Source organism: Periplaneta americana, chromosome 8 (assembly GCF_040183065.1).
Source record: "Periplaneta americana isolate PAMFEO1 chromosome 8, P.americana_PAMFEO1_priV1, whole genome shotgun sequence".
NCBI classification, from domain to species: domain Eukaryota; kingdom Metazoa; phylum Arthropoda; class Insecta; order Blattodea; family Blattidae; genus Periplaneta; species Periplaneta americana.
In genome coordinates, this window is record NC_091124.1 from 171,230,840 (window position 1) to 171,253,064 (window position 22,225).

General features: G+C 35.0%; 2 long non-coding RNA genes across 2 annotated transcripts in view; both read left to right on the forward strand.

Annotated features, from left to right (window-relative positions):
* LOC138705239 (uncharacterized) overlaps window positions 1-17,165 on the forward strand; it is a 102,880-nt gene extending 85,715 nt beyond the window's left edge. Inside the window, exons 2-3 of the long non-coding RNA XR_011333677.1 lie at window positions 4,196-4,264; window positions 16,447-17,165. This is a non-coding gene — a long non-coding RNA (uncharacterized lncRNA). The remainder of the gene's footprint in view (window positions 1-4,195; window positions 4,265-16,446) is intronic.
* The window catches only part of LOC138705238 (uncharacterized), an 825,990-nt gene that overhangs the window by 358,081 nt on the left and 445,684 nt on the right, over window positions 1-22,225 (forward strand). The window lies entirely within an intron of this gene.

Here is a 22,225-nt window from a genome sequence, read left to right on the forward strand (position 1 = left end):
TTTTTAGGAACGTAAGTAAATGACTGAAAGACTGATGTGAAATTGTTTTACAGACAGTTTAATGTCCGCGGAATGTTGTACAGTTACCAAACAATTATTATTATTGTTAATGTTCTGTAGTGATATTGGTCATGTTGTGATTTGTTTATGTCTACATCATTTAAGAAGCCAATTTTTTTTTTCGAAACAGATAATACTTATTTCTTCTCGGAGAGGAAATTATGCAAGGATTTCTTTTGTGAACTTTGGAAACTCATATATCTTTACTTTTTATTTTTATTTCATTTATAGTATTTCATGGATTTTATACCCGCATTTTAGAACAAGTCTAAAGTAATACAAATATTATACGTTACATAGTAAGTACATTAATTCAATTTACAAGCATAAACAATTTATTATTTGAGCAGTAGGTATGAGCGTGGGGAAAATTAGTTAATTTTGTTCTGAACCTCTTCTCTTGGTCCTTCAAAGATCTAATTAGACAGTGCATTAAAGAAGAGACAGCAGAGAGGGAATGGAATGCTACGACACACTTCTCATTCTATTACTGAACTGTAGCTACTGCAGACGAAGCTAAGTAATATTACAAAAGAAATGTGTGCTGTGTATCTTGGTTTGTCTCTCATTTCTTACATTCCTTTTCCACAGAAAATAAATGTTTTCCAGCCTAGTAAAACAACTGAACGTTCAGAACGCGCTAAGAATTCTGTCAATTGGAACGTACTGTAATTTAAAAAAGGAACGAATTGAGCGCAGTGGGAGTATAGTAGTAAGTATTTCGATATCCATAAAGTAAGTACCTATGTTTCTTTTTGTGGGCGCCGTACCCGTGCGCTCCGCTGCACCCGTTAGAAATAAATATAAAGTAATTACATAATTGAAATAGGACATTTGATCCAGGGAACATTCGTGTTTGATATAAGGATAAATAGTTTATTATGTTACTTAATTTAAATTGTATTTGCATAATTAAAATGCGATCATTTTGATCCAGAGACCACTCATTTGGTCATAAAAATTATTTTAGGAAATACAGGAAACGAATGTACGGAATAGCCTATCAAGTTTTCTGTGCATAAGAAGCTATTTTAATCTTACCTGTCCTCGATTCACTCAGAAGTTACTGTAATAACATTATAGCATTATGTCCATCTAGAGAAACTACACTTTCCAATGGTGAATTAGTAATTAATTATACAAATCGGTTAATTTAGCTTCCGATTCATACAAACACAGAAACATTCTCTGTAGGCTATCTTTCATAGCTTTCGATTGTTGCTGTCCAAGGCCCCTTATAGACGAAGTCATTTGTTATTTCATTGCACCGTCTTAGATGACGTTGTTATTGTAATTTTAAAACTCACTTATCTCATTAAATATCAGTCCTATCAAACTTTTTCAAGGAATAAAACTTATCGGAAATTATTTTTAAAGAAACTTTTGTTAAGTAAAATTTTTCACAAAAATCAATAATAAGCGAGATATTTCGATTTATTTAATTCAGGCCCCCTTATAACCCCCCTTTCAAATAATGTATTTTGAATGCCATATAGCCTAAAATCTAAGTTACAACGAACTTAATTTATATTCCAATTTTCATCGAAATCGGTTCAGCCATTATCGCGTGAAATGTTAACAAACATACAGACAGACAGACAGACAGACATACAAACAAAAATTTCAAAAAAGCGATTTTCGATTTCAGGGTGATTAATTATATATGTTAGGACCAATTATTTTTGGAAAATCGAAAATTACCAGAAAAATTTCGGCTACCGATTTATTATTAGTAGGCTATAGATTAACTTGTACAATTTTGGAATTTGAAAGTTAACGTCGGGAAAGAAATTACAAGTAGTAGGCTACTTAATTTAAACAATTATTGCTTTCAAATTATAGTTAACTACGATAACTGAAATTCAGGTCAACTGCATGAATGGAAGTCAGCAAGAAGACAAAGTATTGCTGAACCATGAAATTGATATACGTAAAAGATTAATATTTTCTCAATCTAAAAGTTTTTACATTTTTTAAAGAATATTTGGATCTTTCCAAATATTATAGCGTTATAATGCATTGCTAGTATAAAGCACTACCTGACACGACAGATGAGTGCACAAGAATGGGAAGTTTGGGAGTTTAAACCACCGCGACGACCAAAATTTGGGAAGAAATCAGCGAGTTAGAAAGTGAAATAATGAAGTTTTTCAATGTATTATACAATACCAGGGAGGGTGTGTGAGTGTATCTAGTGCCTACCCACTTCACTTGCGTGATTCGAATTCCGCATATTGCGGATAGATAGCAGGACTGTGACCCATTTTCCAGAGCAGTGCCATTTTCAATTTGTACACCACTTCGGCGGGACACGATGTATATCTGTGAAGAATTATGTCGTGCACTAGGGTGAGTGTATGTGTAGATATTCGTGCAAGTGTGGTGTAGGGAATGGGTGAGGATGATGAAAATTACATTATGGTTTATTTAACGACGCTCACAACTGCAGAGGTTATATCAGCGTCGCTGGTGTGCCGGAATTTTGTCCCGCAGTTCCTTTACATGCCAGTAAATCTACTGACATGAGCCTGTCAGCTACTAGCGTGGCTCAGTCGGTTAAGGCGCTTGCCTGCCGGCCTGAAGTTGCGCTCGGGCGCGGGGTCGATTTTCGCTTGGGTTTTTTACCTAGTTGGGTTTTTTTCCGAGATTTTCCCCAATCGTAAGGTGAATGCCAGGTAATCTATGTCGAATACTCGACCTCATCTCTCCCAATACCATCTCGCTATCACCAATCTCATCGACGCTAAATAATCTAGTAGTTGATATAGCGTCGTTAAATAACCAACTAAAAAAAACTTGAGCCTGTCGCATTTAAGCACACTTAAATGCCAACGACCTGTGTCGGAATCGATCCCGCAACCTCGAACACAGAAGGCCAGCGTTATACCGACTGCGTTACCGAGGCCGACGAGGACGATGATGGTGAGGAAGGGAAAAGGGGAAACCCGGTGCCGGCACGTAGCCTACTTCTGTCGAATAGCACCAAGCCAGGCTTAACGTTCCCATCCGACGGACAAATCACTATCAACAGTGACATCTCCTCTCTCTTCATATGCAATGCGGAGAGATTTGGGATTTAACCCAGGCATATTGGTGCATAATTTAGTGATTAGAAGTTGTGCACCGCCATCTCTCGTAGTCACGAAAATTTCTGACCCCGCCGGGAATCGAACCCGGCCTGCGGACTCGCTGTCACAGAGCGGACCTACAATACCAGAAATATATGGACCATTTTCTCATGCTCTCGTCAGAGTTATGGTACATCATTCTCACAGATTAAAAAAAAAATATTTTTCTCACCTCCAAGCCCTCTTCCCCCATTTTAAAAGTTCTGCTCACGGCCATGGATGAGTGGAAAATATGTCGTCTTAATAAGAGAAACTGCATTCACATAAAATTTATAGCTCTCTGTAGAGGCGTTATCTAGGAAACAAAATTGACAAAATCAGTCATATTCTGTGCAGTTTGGAACCTGATATCGGTAAGTATAATTTGTTCACAAGATGAGGCTCAAATCTGAAATTATTTAATATAACAATAGTAAATGTTTGTGAAAACAATAATCACTTATGCCAGAACCAATGAAATAGTTTGCAGTCACTCAGAATCCAAGCTGTTTTAAAATCCATGTTCTTACCTTGCTGTATAGTGACTGTGAGCAAACTGTAACATTAGCTGTTGAAGGAACTACATTTTTGTTATGCAAATCTAGTCTTTCAGGTAAAGCTCCCTGTGAAGCAGATTTGAATAATTTCAAGGGAAAAATTGTTCCGGGGCCGGGTATCGATCCCGGGATCTCTGGTTGAACGTACCAGCGCTCTGCCAACTGAGCTACCCGGGAACTCCACCCGACACCCTCTCAACTTTTCCCTTTATATCCACACAACTCGCGTGGGCTGACGAAACGCCAGAGACCCACATCGAGTGCACACAATCTCTGTGTGACTTAGAATAATTGTGGTTTTTCTGTTAACGGACACAGTGACGTATATAATATGCAAATCTAGTCTTTCAGGTAAAGCTCCCTGTAAAGCAGATTTGAATAATTTCAAGGGAAAAATTGTTCCGGGACCGGGTATTGATCCCGGGACTTCTTGTTGTATGTAGCCTAACAGTGAGCACTTCTATTTCGCAGGGAAGAATCCCGAATACCAACTATTACGTTTACCTGTTAAACAGAGGACCAACTGCAGTGGCCAAAGAGGTAGGTGGGGCTTATGTGGATATTACTTATATTTTATTATTATTATTATTATTATTATTATTATTATTATTATTATTATTATTATTATTATTATTATTATTATTATTATTTTGTTCTTCTTGTAGCTGCTCTACTATACAGGGTGATTCACGAGGATTTACCGCCCCTTACGGAGCTTATTTGCGTAGACTTCTGAGCAAAAAATGTCATATAAACTTTGTCCTAATCTCAATATTATCAGAATTACACTAATTTAAGTTGTTTGTAAAATATCATTATTCTTGAGTTTTAAGGATAAAAGAATATTAGATATAAAGAATGAAATATTCAGGAGTATCCTTTCTTTAATTAGCTAATATTCTGAAGCTAAAAATGTGTTGTGAATTCCATAGTTGCTTCGTACAGATTTCTTTTTCGATTTTTAACTACAGAATTACATTTTCTTGCGCATTTATCACAACGATTGTTACAAATCACTCCGCTCATGTAATTCTTCAAGTCTGTACATTAGGATGCATAATTAACTGCAAAGAATCGAATTCCTAAAGTCGTATGATTTGTAACAATTTTTGTGATAATTTCATAAGAATGATGTAATTTTTAGTTAAAAATTTAAAAACAAAATCTGTACAATACAACTGACAACACATTTTTAGCTTGAGAACATTAGCCAATTAAAGAAATGATACTTCTGAATAGTTCATTCTCTATTTGTACTATTCTTTTACCCTTAAAACTGAAGGAAAAAGATAGGTCACAAACAACTTCAAATTAGTGTAACTTTTAAAATATTGAGATTAGGACAAATGTTCATATGACATTTTTTGCTCAGAAAGTCTTCGGAAATGAGTTCCTAAGTGACGGTAAATCCTCATGAATCACCCTGTATACTCTCATATCAAACATGGTCATTATATTTTTATTGACTGTACCAGTACAATTATGCAGGCCTGATTCTAATTCATGTGAACAATAATAGTACATTATGCAACGAGCCTATAATGATAGTAATTACCATTATAGGCGAGTTTCATACGACTTTTTATGCTCGACCATATTTCTAACTTGAAATTACCGGTATTCAGATGTATGCATTTTATTTGTATCTGACAAGATCGGAAGTGACCTTGTTCTAGGTCGTGAATTGTGAGATGTGCGCAGACGCGAAAGTATTGATTTTTTCCGAGGAACAATAATGTCATTGACCTTGTGTAATCCCGTTAAACGTGATATAACTTTGATTATTGAATTTGACATTGAAAAACGAGATGACAAATTGAATTTATTTGTTTATTATTTACAATTAACGCTAATTATTATAGTAACAGAACATAACCTTCTGCGACAGTATTGGATTTCAGCCTCCGTGACTTTTCGCTAATTCTCTTTCGATTGCATATCCGAGAATAATCGATACTTGCGGTTTTATAACGGTACAAAGCTGACTTCTCATTGGCTAAACACATTTAAGCTGAGTTATCATTGGCTGAAGACCTGTACTTTAATGAGTAGGTGTACTTTAATGACATGCATTAAAGGACTACTACCAGGTGTATAATTAGCACATTTCGGCATGGTCGAGCATAAAACATTTTAAAAGTTATAAAGGAACTCGTCGATTACCTTCAAGTTGATTTGCGTAATCTCTGCAAAGGCGCCGTTATGAATCAGTAGATGTTTTGGAAAAATAACTCCTATTTCATTTATCATGCGGAGATCCGTTATTATGAAAGTCCAGGGACATCATTTTATTTTTACTAAAATTTTTAATATTAACCTGAGTATTATCTTTGGATTAAAGGTCTAGAACCAGAAACACCGCTTGCTCCCCCTTCCAAGACCGGAGTTCGATGATACTGGCGTAAAATACAAACAAATCACTCTACTAGGTATAGGAGGGAAGAAAAGTAGTTTGTCCATTTACGTAAACTAGGAAATATCGCAATTTTGAGTTTGATAATTTTCATTAGGTTTTTGTTTAATCATAGTACAGTACTGTATTAACACTTAGTGTTTTTACTCACGAACTGAGCTATCCATTCGGACGTATTCATTATGCAGTGTATAGGCCTATTGTACTGTTACAGCACATTAGCGTAGAATATAGAGAATGAAGTTAAATTGAAAAATAATCTTAATATGGATATTTAAACACATTTTTGAAAATAGTGGCCGTTCACTTCGATACAGGCTTCAGTTCTTTTGTGCATATTATCGCACTATAGACTAGTTTACCTAATTCCAATTACCAGTTTCGTCCTTCGTATCAGTAACTCAGGTTGAAATAATTCTGTAGGCTACCTACCTACTCTTTAAAAGAGTACCTTACGTACTGTAAATTTAATCTTCATTTCTGCCCGATCCGAAAAGATAAAATTACTCAGTCATGCTGTCTACTGTCCGTCTAAGCGGTTTTGTCGCAGGGTCGTAGAAAGGGGGGGAATCACGTGACAGTTAATTCCTTAACGAGGCCCTTTTAAGTTATTTTAAACAGTTGTATATTATTACGTAGACGTCCAATTCCTAACAGAAATTAATGTTTTCAGAAAGGAGCTAAGACAGCCCAGCTACAGAGGGGCGAACAGAAGCAGGTGGGGGAAACCGGGATGAGACGTAGGGCAACGGACGACAGTACCTGTGCGAAAATATGATTCAATATTGAAAACTCTTTCGTCACTGGAAAACGCGAACATATTTTTGGAACGTACTATACTCACTAACTCAGTACTGCATACGCGGCCTTGGTTCTGTGTGGAGGACGGTTTGGAGGTTACTAGTAGAGGGGGCCTATATTCAAAAACGCAGGTACAATAAAAATTGAAGTAAAAACAAAATGAAATCCCTTTAGTATGACTTACTTCATACCAGAGCAGTGTATATTGGAGAGTACCGCATTCTTTTGATCCGGGAAATGCCGACGCGGCGGCCATATTTACTCCTGCGGAGACTCAGTAGACAGCAAGGCTTGCATAGGAACACAGGTTTCTAGTGTGATATTCCATCACTATCTTCAAGAATGCCGTGTTGTTGTGCAGTTAATCAATGTGTAATCAATTGTTGTTATACAAAATTAGCATTAAGTCACAAACAAGACGAGGAATATACTTCTATCATTAATTTTCTCAACGACATAATATTTTCACTGCGGGCTAAAGCAAGGAGATGCACTGTCACATTTACTTCTTAACTTTGCTCTAGAATATGCCATTAGGAAAGTTCAGGATAACAGAGAGGGTTTGGAATTGAACTGGTTACAGCCTCTTGTCTATGCGGATTACATGAATATGCTAGAAGAAAATCCACAAAATATTAGGGAGAACACGGGAATTTTACTTCAAACAAGTAAAGCGAAAGGTTTGGAAGTAAATCCCGAAAAGACAAAGTATATTATTATGTCTCGTGACCAGAATATTATACGAACTGGAAATATAAAAATTGGAAATTTATCCTTCGAAGAGGTAGAAAAATTCATATATCTTGGAGCATCAGTAATAAATATAAATGACGCTCGGGAGGAAATTAAACGCAGAATAAATATGGGAAATGTTTGTTATTCGGTTGAGAAGCTTTTGTCATCTAGTCTGCTATAAAAAAATCTGAAAGTTAGAATTTATGAAACAGTTATATTACCTGATATGTATGGTTGTGAGAGGAACAGGATTAACCCTTCGCTGTGCATGTTAAGTCTTTTGAGACTCCATGACTCATTTGCCAATACACGTAACATTTTTAACGTGTCCAGCGGAGGGTTAAGTGTGTATGAGAATAAGGTAATTAGGAAAATATTTGGAACTAAGACGGATGAAATCACAGGAGAATGGAGAAAGTTATACAACACAGAACTAAACGCATTGTATTCTTCACCTGACATAATTAGGAACATTACATCCAGACGTTTGAGATGGACAGAAATTGTAGCACGTACGGGCGAATCCAGAAATGCATATAGAGTGTTAGTTGGGAAGCCGGAGGAAGCTGTAGATGAGAGGATAATATTAAAATGGATTTGAGGGAGGTGGGATATGATGATAGAAACTGGATTAATCTTGCACAGGATAGGGACCGATGGCGGGCTTATGTGGGGCGACAATGAACCTTCGGGTTCCTTAAAAGCCATAAGTAAGTAATGACAAAATATTAATAATTGAAAACATCGAGGTGGGCAAAAGGGAACGTTGGAAGGCATCCCAAACTGGTATAATATTGGTAACAAAAACAGTTCTTGATTTTCATGAAAATTGTCTTAATAAAGCGAACTTCAAATATATTATGCCAGATAGATGCATGCAGGATGCGTTAGAAAATTTATTTTCTATTGTGCGTACCATAAATCCAATCCCGGATGCAAAATAATTCAGAACTGCATTACGATTTCTCAGTTTTTCTCAAAAATGAAGCATGGAAATTACGCAGTTTGCGATTCTGAACAATTAATTGAGTTTCTAGGTACAGATGTAAGTAAATCCGAAACAGAAAGGTCTAGTGAAGATGAATGTTAGTAAAAGGAAATTGATATAGGCTAAATTGTAGTTTAACTGAAAATATAAATAGTGACTTGAGTGAACAACAAGCTCTTTACTATTTGTTGGGAACAGTTTTGTTCAAAATAAAACAAAATAAGTTATATTTGTGAAAACTGTTTTTCATCTCTAATAACTGATAACAGGGATGAATCTATAAATTTTATTAACACATTAGTGACTCTCAAGTCGTACAAGGTAATGTCACTTGTATACCCTTGTAAATTCGTATTTGATATAATTCTGTATGCAGAAAAATTTGAAACGTTGGTAGAAAGTGAGTTGAAATTAAAGGATTTGAATTTTTTATTCATTAACACTTCAACTCATATGTTTCTAATATGTTATAATATTTTTTAAAACGTCTTATCACCGTATTTTAGGACTAGAATACATTTATTGTTAAGAAAATTGTCTGTTATAGCAAATGCACTACAACAATCTGCTAAATGTGGCAGTCGAAGTGTAGGTATGAGAATTTCAGTAGAAAATTGCGGATGTTATCCCTATTAAAATGGACATAACATAAATAATAAAGTGTTATCTCTAATGAGTCATTTCACTATGGCAATAATGTTTATTAATCCTCGTCTCCTGTATTCAATAAACCACAACAACATGTATGATATCGCCTTTAATGACCTTCCTTCTAGCATTACTGCTTATGCTTCTGTGCCGAGCAAGGAGTAAATATGGCTGCCGCCGCCGAGAATGCGATACTCTCTAAAATACACTGCTCTGATCCATACAGTAGTGGACGTTTTCGCGATTTCTCGGCTCCTGAAGGTTCCGGATAGCTCATTACAGAAACAAAACTTTTCAAATGTATGGTAAAACAAAGCAAAGAACTTCAAGTTGAAGGAAAAAAGGAATAAATGAATATAAATTAAACTTTTAAACTGAAGACACCTCTTATAATTGAGCGAAATTCGACTGCGTGGGAATACACGTTAGAGACGCTTATATCGATTACTGTGGACAGACACTTTCGAGATACATCTCGCATCATTTCTTGGGTTATCTAGAAACCACAATAGGCCTTTCAGGAACTTATACCGAATACTGTACTATGCTGTTGAGTATGGCATATATATGCCTACTATTTTCCATGAAAAATTTAAAAATTATCATTCTTGGCACGTGGCACTTATATCACTTACCATGATCACTCTGTCTGTCTGTAGGTTTGTTACCTTTTTCACGCGATAATGGATGAACAGCTTTCGATGAAAATTGGAATATAAATTATGTTCGCTGTAACTTAGATTTTAGGCTATATGGCATTCAAAATACTTTATTTAAAAGGGGAGTTTAAAGGAGCCTGAATTAAATAAATCGAAATATCTCGCTTATTATTGATTTATGTGAAAAATGTTACATAACAAACGTTTCTTTAAAAATAATTTGCGATAAGTTCTATTCCTTGAAAAATTTTGATAGGACTGATATTTAATGCGATAAATGAGTTTTAAAATTAAAATAAATGCCATCTAAGGCAGCATAATGAAATAAAAAACAAATTACTTCGTCTATAAGGGGCCTTGGACAGCAACGATCGAAAGCTATGAAAGATAGCCTACAGAAAATGTTTCTGTGTTTGCATGAAGTAATATCGGAAGCTAAATTAACCGATTTGTATAATTAATTATTATTTCACCAATGGAGAGTGTAGTTTCTCTAGATGGACTTACTTACTTACTTACTGGCTTTTAAGGAACCCGGAGGTTCATTGCCGCCCTCGCATAAGCCCGCCATTGGTCCCTATCCTGAGCAAAATGAATCCATTCTCTATCATCATATCCCACCTCCCTTAAATCCATTTTAATATTATCCTCCCATCTACGTCTCGGCCTCCATAAAGGTCTTTTTCCCTCCGGCCTCCCAACTAGCACTCTATATGCATTTCTGGATTCGCCCATACGTGCTACATGCCCTGCCCATCTCAAACGACTGGATTTAATGTTCCTAATTATGTCAGGTGAAGAATACAATGCGTGCAGTTCTGTGTTGTGTAACTTTCTCCATTCTCCTGTAACTTCATCCCTCTTAACCCCAAATATTTTCCTAAGCACCTTATTCTCAAACACCCTTAACCTATGTTCCTCTCTCAAAGTCAGAGTCCAAGTTTCACAACTATACAGAACAACCGGTAATATAACTGTTTTATAAATTCTGACTTTCAGATTTTTCGACAGCAGACTGGATGATAAAATTTTATCAACCGAATAATAACAGGCATTTCCCATATTTATTCTGTTTTTAATTTCCTCCCGAGTATCATTTATATTTGTTATTGTTGCTCCAAGATATTTGAACTTCTCCACCTCTTCAAAAGATAAATCTCCAATTTTTATATTTCCATTTCGTACAATATTCTCGTCACGAGACATAATCATATACTTTGTCTTTTCGGGATTTACTTCCAAACCTATTTCTTTACTTGCTTCCAATAGAATTCTCGTGTTTTCCCTAATCGTTTGTGGATTTTCTCCTAACATATTCACGTCATCCGCATAGACAAGCAGCTGATGTAACCCGTTCAATTCCAAACCCTCTCTGTTATCCTGGATTTTCCTAATGGCATACTCTAGAGCAAAGTTAAAAAGTAAAGGTGATAGTGCATCTCCTTGCTTTAGCCCACAGTGAATTGGAAACGCTTCTGACAGAAACTGACCTATACGAACTCTGCTGTATGTTTCACTGAGACACATTTTAATTAATCGAACTAGTTTCTTGGGAATACCAAATTCAATAAGAATATCATATAAAACTTCTCTCTTAAACGAGCCATATGCCTTTTTGAAATCTATGAATAACTAATGCACTGTACCCTTATACTCCGATTTTTTCTCCATTATCTGTCGAATACAAAATATCTGGTCAATAGTTGATCTATTACGCCTGAAACCACATTGATGATCCCCAATAATTTCATCTACGTACGGAGTTAATCTTCTCAAAAGAATATTGGACAAAATTTTGTACGACGTCAACAAAAGTGATATTCCTCGAAAGTTACTACAGTTAGTCTTGTCCCCCTTCTTAATGATAGGTACGATTATGGACTCCTTCCATTGTTCTGGTACAATTTCCTTTTCCCAAATAGCAAGTACAAGCTTATAAATTTCGTTAGATAATGCGCTTCCACCCTCTTGTATTAATTCTGCTGGAATTTGATCGATACCCGGAGACTTATAATTTTTCAGATTTTCTATCGCAATTTCGGCTTCAGAAAGTGTGGGTTCGGGTATAAATGGCTCAGCAGTTTGTATTTCAATTTCGTCCCGATCATTTCTATTTGGCCTATGTATATTTACTAGTTGTCCAAAATAGTTTTTCCATCTGTTCAGGATTGAATGAGCGTCTGCAAGCAAGTCACCATTCTCATCCTTGATCACGTTTACCCTTGCCTGATATCCATTCTTGAATTCCTCTATGCCCTTATATAAATCTCTAATGTTTTTATTTCTACTATTTGTTTGTACCTCATTCAATTTTTCCTTGAAGTATTCTCTCTTTTTATTCATAAGCTTACGATTTGCTTCCCGTCTTATATTGAAATAATTATCTCTATTCTCCTCAACTGGATCCTGTAAGATTTTCAATTTTGCCTGTTTCCTTCTTTCTACTACCATGCAACAATCTTCATCAAACCACGGTTTCTTTTTCTTAGTTTCATAATAACCTATGCTCTGTTCGGCTGCAATTTTGATATTATCTCGGATATTTTCCCACACGCTTTTAACATCTAATTCTTCCTCAACTTCGTCGGAACTTGCTAATACGGCAAACCTATTTGAAATTTCGACCTGATAATTTTGCTTAGTTTCCTCGTCCTTTAATTTCGGAATATTGAATCTTCTAATATTAACTTGTTGCTCTACTCGCTTGGCTATTGATAATCTTTCTCTTAGTTCTCCAATTACCAAATAATGGTCAGAATTACAGTCTGCCCCCCTGAAGGTTCGAATGTCTACTATACTAGTATGTCTTCTTTTATCTATCAAGATGTGATCTATCTGGTTATGTGTCAATCCATCTGGAGAAGTCCAAGTATATTTACGTATATCCTTATGGGGGAATGTTGTACTTTTAACAATTAAATTTTTTGATGTGGCAAAGTTGACTAACCTAACTCCATTGTCATTACTAGATATGTATAGGCTCTCTTTTCCAGTAGTCGGTTTAATCTCTAGATGGACATAATGCTATAATGTTACTACAGTAACTTCAGATTTAATATAATGTAATATAATATAATATAATATAATATAATATAATATAATATAATATAATATAATATAATATAATATAATATAATATAATATAATATAATATAATATAATATAATATAATTTAAGTTACTTGAAGGGTTCAGAATCATAGTGGGCCAAACGCCATTCACTGAATATGTAGAAAACAAGGGTTAAAATTAAGTTATTACCATAATTCAATGGAAATCTATAACAAGTAAAATAAAATATACACATTAAATCTAAATGATGTCAATCTTCATTAATCTATGGTTGCATGTAATAAAAATTAAAAACAGGTTAAAGGAATTGTCATTGCACCAAATGAGTGTCTCTGGAACAAAATGATCGCATTTTAATTATTTGGATGCAATTTAAATTAAGTAACATACTAAACGATTTATCCTTCTATCAAACACGAATGTTCCCTGGATCAAACGTCCTATTTTAATTATGTAATTACTTTACATTTATTTCTAACGGGTGCAGCGGAGCGCACGGGTACGGCTAGTATAAAATACAGATAAAGTGAGACATGAAAGCTAGCAAGCGGCAGAAAGTCAACAATCAAAGCAGCCCAAGTCGCACAAATATTTTTAAATTGAAGTTTTAAACGAAGTATTTTTGTGGAGGGGCAAAAATGAGAAATAAAACTTGAACCGCAATGAATCACGTTTCTTTTGTGTATATTTTGTAATTTCGTTATAAAGACGACCTATTTTACGGCAACAGACATATTTCGCACAAACCAATGAATTTCTCGATATTTCCTGTCCTTATTTCGCTTAATTATGATACACGTAAGTATCTATGAGACGGAATACCACTAAAATGGCATTTGAAATGTTTTCGTGTTTATCGTTGTCACAAAAAAAAATCGAGCCCCTAATAATAATGAACTATGCAAAAATTTGGATTTATGAAAGGAGAAATACGAGTATTCAGAGAAATCTGCTACAGCACAGTCTTTGTCGACAAAATATTGAACTTGAGTTCAAATCTTCAGCTTGGAAACAACGTCCTAAATGTTCGACTGAAAGTAACTTATTTGTAACTAGCCGTACCCGTGAGCTCCGCTGCACCTGTTAGAAATAAATATAAAGTAATTACATAATTAAAATAGGACGTTTGATAGAAGGATAAATCGTTTAATATGTTACTTAATTTAAATTGTATTTAAATAATTAAAATGCGGTCATTTTGGTCCAGAGAGCAATCATTTGGTGCAATAACAATTCCTTTAACATGTTTCTTAATTGTTATTACATGCAACCATAGTTTAATGAAGATTCACATATCATTTAGTTTTAATGTGTATACTTTATATTACTTGTTATATATGTTTCAGAAATTACTGTAATAACATTATAGAATTAATGTATGTCCATTTAGAGAAATTACACTTTCCAATGTTGAAATAATAATTAAACAATTAATTAGCTTCCGATATTACTTCATACAAACACAGAAACATTCTCTTAGGCTATGTTTAATAGCTTTCGATTGTTGTTGTCCAAGGCCCCTTATAGACGAAGTCATTTGTTTTTATTTCAGTACAGCACCTTAGATGGCGTTCTTATTGTAATTTTAAAACTCATTTATCTCATTAAATATCTGTCCTATCAAAATTCTGTATAGAATAAAATTTATCGGAAATCATTTTTAAAGAAACTTTTGTTATGTAATATTTTTCATGAAAATCAATAATAAGCGAGATATTTCGATTTATTTAATTCAGGCCCCCTTATAACCCCCCTTTTAAATAAAGTATTTTGAATGTCATATAGCCTAAAATCTAAGGTACAACGAACTTAATTTATATTCCAATTTTCATATAGATCGGTTCAGCCATTATTGCGTGAAAAGGTAACAAACATCCAGACAGACAGACAGACAGACATACAGAAATTTCAAAAAAGCAATTTTCGGTTTCAGGATTGTTAATTATACATGTTAACAGCAATTATTTTTGGAAAATCGAAAATTACCAGAAAAATTTTGGCTACAGATTTATTATTAGTATAGATTACCGTTGTCTTCAAAACTTCTGACCTCGAATAATGTTAGATGTAAGCTACAGGGGACACGACATTGAGGGAAAACACGTCGATTTAGTTTTCGAGGAGACAGGTGACAGGTGGGGGCGTGACAATTCGCGTGGTTGACAATTTGTCACCCAGAAGAATGAAACGTTAGCTACACAAATTATACGGGCAACTTCAAGACTGAAACTAAAGAATGCTATTATGTGAGCTTTGATTTGAAGGTAGGCGCACCTACAGCCTCACGGTTGTAAACCTTCCTAGGAAATAGAATGAAAAGAAGTACCACGCAGGTTCACAGGTGCCCCCACGAGAATGCTGAAGGGTTAACTCTCTTTTCGCTTAGTTCACATCGAATCTATTGAACATTCTTACGTCTTCGTAGCACACATTAACATAGTTCTTCCTTAAAGCAGAGTCACTTATTTTCTTAATCCTGCATATTCGAAACACTTTGAAGTGCAATATGAATTAAATAGTCAATAGTCACAAGATAATACCTACACAAAAACTTTATAATAAATACAAACTATTGAAATTCGCAACACTAACATCGCCTATTTTCGTAGTACAAACATTGTTTCAGTGACAATCGAACAGATTTATGTTTGGGAATTTACGAATATACACAGCTGTACATTGCAACTAAATTAGTGACACTTAGGCCGTTTTCACACTTTTTTTAGACAAAGATTATTTATTTCCTAATGTTTTAGTGATACAACAATTCAAGAGCTTACATCACACTATACCTAAACGATAGGAACATCATATTCATTTATGCACACTTTCATTTGCCTAAATAACGTTGAAAAATAATTCAAATTATTTACTATCTTCACTGGAGAAGAAAGGAAAGAACACTTTCATTGCAAACGCCAGTGTCCTTATATATATATATATATATATATATATATATATATATATATATATATATATATATATATGAGTAGCTTAATATCAAAGACGTACATCTGACCTCAATCGAAATTTAGATAGCTGTGGTTTTTATACAATTTTTCATGCTCTTTCCAGTTATAGTGAAACCATATGCAAACTCTAACACTATATTTATAAAATAAATTCTGTTAAATATTCCAAAGAACACTGTGAATTAAAAAAATTGCCTCTAGATCAAAACTATGGAGACGACAGATGTCCGTCCTTGATATTAAGCTACTCATACATATATATATATATATATATATATATATATATATATATATATATATATATATATATATATATATAGGCACAAATTCTACAAAATTAAATAACATCGTTGATACATTGTAAAAGCAGGATCCAGATACAGACGCGTGTAACAGTGTATTACCACATGGCTGACTTTTTTTCCCCCCCCTCAGTGCTGCCAAAACTGAAGTCGCCCTGTGGAAACGCAAAGTCGCCCTGTGCTGCCAATGGTGCTATCGCCCTGTGCTGGAAACGCTAAGTCGCCCTGTGCTGCCAATGGTGCTATCGCCCTGTGCTGGAAATGCTAAGTCGCCCTGTGCTGCCAATGGAGCTATCGCCCTGTGTTGGAAATGCTAAGTCGCCCTGTGCTGCCAATGGAGCTATCGCCCTGTGTTGGAAATGCTAAGTCGCCCTGTGCTGCCAATGGAGCTATCGCCCTGTGTTGAAAATGCTAAGTCGCCCTGTGCTGCCAATGGAGCTATCGCCCTGTGTTGGAAATGCTAAGTCGCCCTATGCTGCCAATGGTGCCATCGCCCTGTGTTGAAAATGCTAAGTCGCCCTGTGCTGCCAATGGTGTCATCGCCCTGTGTTGAAAATGCTAAGTCGCCCTGTGCTGCCAATGGTGCCATCGCCCTGTGTTGAAAATGCTAAGTCGCCCTATGCTGCCAATGGTGCCATCGCCCTGTGTTGAAAATGCTAAGTCGCCCTATGCTGCCAATGGTGCAATCGCCCTGTGTTGAAAATGCTAAGTCGCCCTGTGCTGCCAAGTTTTTTCCTAATATGTACACCCACCAGTTTGTAGATATACACTTCTGTGTTCATTAATAAAGTCTGGTAAAATTTTTGTATTGATTTGCAGCATATAATAAATAAAACCCATTGCAAGCCACAATATACTAAAATAATGGGGAGTCTGTGGTAACTCCAGTTCAAAAACGATCCGCATATTCGTGTCCGGGTTTCTTGCCTCATGCACATTTTTTAGCTGTTGCTGAACCCATAACCAAATGCCACTTGTAAGTTCTGAACATCTTGGTAGTCTTTGCCTAATTGTATCAATATTCCCACATGTCTTGCACTGTGGAGTTGGAACAATGTGACACAAATACTTTCTTTCTTCCGTCATAATTAGGCATATCCCATTAATTAGCGCATATGACTCCCATTTCCAGTTTGATGGTATATGGTGTATTTTAAAATATGACCAAATCTTCGACCAGTTCTTATTAGGAAATATACATTATACATTCGGTAACAACCTCACTTGGTCTTGTAAATAGCTGTAGATCAGTTTAGTTGTTATTTGTTCTGGTGCAATATTTGTGTCTTCCAAAAATTTGTTGGCGTCAGTGGTGAGTTTTTTCAAAAACCTAGTCATACTGGGTGCATGCAATGAAGCAACATAGATATGAACACTAAAGTGTCTATACTGCGGTCAGCGCGTAATGTATCTTTTATAAATAGAGCATCACATTTAGATTTTACATTAGTTAACTGTAGACCTCCTTCCTTGATCAACAATCTGCATTGAGGTCGTGCGATACGAAATACGAAACCTTTCCACAAATAAAATCCTAAAATTTTTCAATTTGTTGAGTTGTATTTTCGGGTATCGGAAGAACTTGCGCAAGGTACCATATTTTGGATAAAATAAACGTGTTTATATGCCACATTTTTTGGATAAGATTCAAATTTCAACTGAGGTGTCTTTGGATTCCATATCTGATTTTGTTAACAATATCCTTCCAATTTAATTCAATAACATCCATAATATTGGGTGTAAATAGTATCCCTAAAATTTTCATTTCATTAACATTAGTAAATCGAGTTGATATAGTTTGACCCTTTGGAGTTAGGGCCATGGAAGTAGTTTTCGTAAAATTAATGACAGAGTTTGACGCACTTCCGAATACTTGTAGCACTTCTTGAATACGAAGGGGATCTGTTGTTTCTTTGCATAAAATAATCACATCGTCGGCATAGGCCTATACCGGGGGTATAGACACCATCTGTCTGTTATTACACAAGGAAAAAGTCAGCATCCTCAGCAGCGGTTCTAATGCACATGTAAATTATATCATTGACATTGGACAGCCTTGACGAACGGATCTTTGTAAGGCGATTGGTTTCGTAAAATACCCGTTTATTTGTACTCGTGTATGCGCATTCTGATATAATTGTTTGAAGGTATTGATACGTTTTATAGGCATATTTAATTGCTTACAAACAGGAATGATTGATATTTTCAAAGGCATGCTCAAGATCTATGTTAAGTAACCCAGCAATCTCATTATCTCCTTTTTGCAATAACAAATCCCTAATAGCAGAGAGGATATTGGTGATCTTTCTTCCTGGAACTGCACACGTTTGCCCTGTGTCTATAATCTGAGGAAGGAGAGTTTTTACTCTATTCGCAAAAATCTTCATTAGAATTTTGTAGTCGGCATTTAGAAGTGTAATCGGTCTATACAACTTACTTACAAATGGCTTTTAAGGAACCCGAAGGTTCATTGCCGCCCTCGCATAAGCCCGCCAGCGGTCTCTATCCTGTGCAAGATTAATCCACTCTCTATCATCATACCCCACCTCTCTCAAATCCATTTTAATATTATCTTCCCATCTACGTCTCGGCCTCCCTAAAGGTCTTTTTCCCTCCGGTCTCCCAACTAACACTCTATATGCATTTCTGGATAATATAATATAACAGAGTCGCCAGTATGAAAGGATAATTCCAAGCGTTTGGCGTGAGACGAACTCGGTAGCTCAGTGGTAGAGCGCCTGACCGGAGAACAGGAAGTCGCAGGTTCGATTCCCGCTCGAGGTTGTGAAATTTTTCTTTCATACCATGGCATGATTGTGACTATAATAGTATTTAAATTCAAAAATTTAAGTTTACTCCCGTCACTTCATGTGACGTGGAAATAAGTTTCCTTCGTTTCAAATCATGTTTAACTAACAGACGAAGAATTTATGGGTTCGAAAATCTTCGAATGCATGTACAGTAGTCATACACTGTAATAAAATGTACAGAGCAGAACTGTAAATTTGATGTATTTTGCATGTTTATTTATATATATGCTATAAAATTAGGTGTTTCAACCTATCATAATATTATCATTATGTTGTTCCAGCCAGGAACCACTTTTATAGCAGACCTGACAGTACCTCTGTGCTGGAAGCGGGAGTTTGTTGACATTGAAGTCCGGTCGCTTAGCCACGTGCAAAGACACAAGTCCCCAAGTTCCGAGCTTTGGTGATAGCCACTCAATAAGTTACTGATAAGGCGGTCGCTTTGCTCATGCTCGACGTTGACATCAAAAGATACAGTAAAGAAGAAGAAAGAAATTTATTTTCACGTCTTATACTCGTACATGAAAATACAAACTTCAGTAAGAATAAATACAGTATGTACACATACAAATATAACAGACCTGCAGAACTGTAGCTCCTCAGAGCGACTGCTTTACTCCTTTCTTACCCCACCCACCTTTTCTACCAGTGCGGTCATGACGTTCTAGTTACGCTAAGCTGCATCAACATTCATTCTCGCGGCGGCAGGTATACAATACGCTATCAGGAATTACAAATGAACAGATAATAAAATCCTTAGGAACCCACCTTTAGAAAGTAAGAGAAAAATGAATGAGGCAAATAAATAAAATAAAAAAATATGTCAAATAAATTTTAAAATATATGTCATTCATTCATTCATTCATTATTTTATTCCATAGATCTTACATGAGCAATGAAGCTTTAAGATGTGTAACATGTGAACATTTTACAATATTACAATTACAATTTTTACAAATTTTTATAGTTTTACAATTTAGTAATTTTCTACAATTTTTACAATGTTGTACAATTTTTTTACATTTTGGCGAGATGTAGTGAGATGAAATGAGGTCCGAGGATTCCCCAAAATATTACCCGGCATTTGCCTTTTCGGTGGGGGAAACCTCGGAAAAACCCAACCAGGTAATCAAATCAAAGGGGGTAATCAAATCAAAGGTGTTGATGCCAAGGACTCGCCATAGACCATCCGTCTTCAGTCCCACGGCTGTGGAAAACCTCGGAAGAAACCAAAGTCCAAAGGGGGATCCAACCCAAGCCCGAACGCAGCTCCGGAACAGCAGCCCAGCGAGTCTGCCGACTGAGCTACATCGATGGCTCTACTAAAAGTATACAATACATAGCCAATCAGATTATTAAATTTACAAACGCAAACGATCATTCATAAGTTGAGCTATATTATAATACAAAACAATTTAATTAAATTTAAGGTATAAACAATTCAACCAGTTGTGATATACAGAAATTGATAATACATATCATGCAAACTACTTCAAATTACAAACACAAACAATTTATCACTAGAGCTATATAGATTACTATTCAATTTAAAGCATATACAATTCATCGGCCAAAACTATACAAATATATACAATATAAAGTAGCATACTTTCATTAAGCTATACAAATTTGTGCAATTAATATCAAGTAGATTAATTCAATTTATAATCATAAACAATTCATCAGTTGAGCTATACATATTACCATTCAATTTACAGTAGGTCTATATACAATTCATCAGTAGAGCTACACAGACTAGTAATCATTTTAAGAACATATACAATTCATCAGCCAAACTATACAAACATACACAATCAAATTAGTTCAATTTACAAACTTATTTTCGTTAAGCTATACAATTCATATCAAGTAGATTAATTCAATTTATAAGCTTAAACAATTCATCAGTTGACCTATACAGTACATACAATTCATCAGTTATGCTAAACAAAAAATACAATACATAGTAAACAGATTAAGTCAATATAAAAACATATTTTAGTTGAGCTATATAAAATTGTACATGTCATTTAAGTAGAATAATTCAATTCACAAGCATAAACAATTCATCAATTGTGTAGAAGGTATGAGTATGTAGAAATTTGGTTAATTCTTTTCTGAACCTTTTCTCTTTGTTCTTCAAATCTTTAAGATAATTAGGCAGTGCATTGAAGACTGTTATACATGAATAGCGAACTCCTTTTTTAAAACAGCTTAGACTAACAGAGGGTAGATGAAGATCTGATTTATGTCTTGTATTAAAATGATGAATGTCTTGATTAGTACTGAATTTATCTTGGTTCTTAATATACAGCATCATTAGGGAAAGAATGTATTCACAAGGTAAAGTCAAGATTTCTAAGTTTCGGAAAATATTTTTACATGAGGTCCTTTTATGCACACCGGTCATTATTCTTATAGCTTTCTTTTGTAAAACAAAAACGTGTTTAGCTTCAGACGAGTTACCCCAGAATATTAATCCATATTTCATTACAGAGTGAAAATATGCAAAGTATGACATTTTAAGTAAGTTTATATCACCAATAGTAGATAAGGATCGTAATGCATAACAGGCAGAGCTCAATTTACGAGTAATACATTCTATATGCGTTTTCCAGTTCAAGTGATTATCCAATTCTAAACCAAGAAACTTTGTGCTTATAGATTCTTTGAGATGAGTTCCATTTAATCGAATACTGTAGGAAACCTGAGCACTATTGTGTGTACTAAATTTGACTGCACTGGTTTTATCAACATTAAGTGCTAGTTTATTTGCATGGAACCATTCATTCATTAGATTCAGCACTGTATTAGAAGTGTTTATAAAATGATCGTATTGTTTGCTTGAAATAATTACACTTGTATCATCTGCAAATAAAATTACATGGGATGAATTGTTTATGGTCAAGGCTAAATCATTAACATAAACTAGAAACAACAATGGACCTAAAATTGACCCCTGAGGAACACCATGTTTAATATTTCTAAATTCTGAATAAGTAACTTTATGACTATTTGGTACATTTATTTCTACTTTTTGTTTTCTATTTGATAAGTATGATGTAAACCAACCCAACATCTCATCTTTAATACCATAAAAAC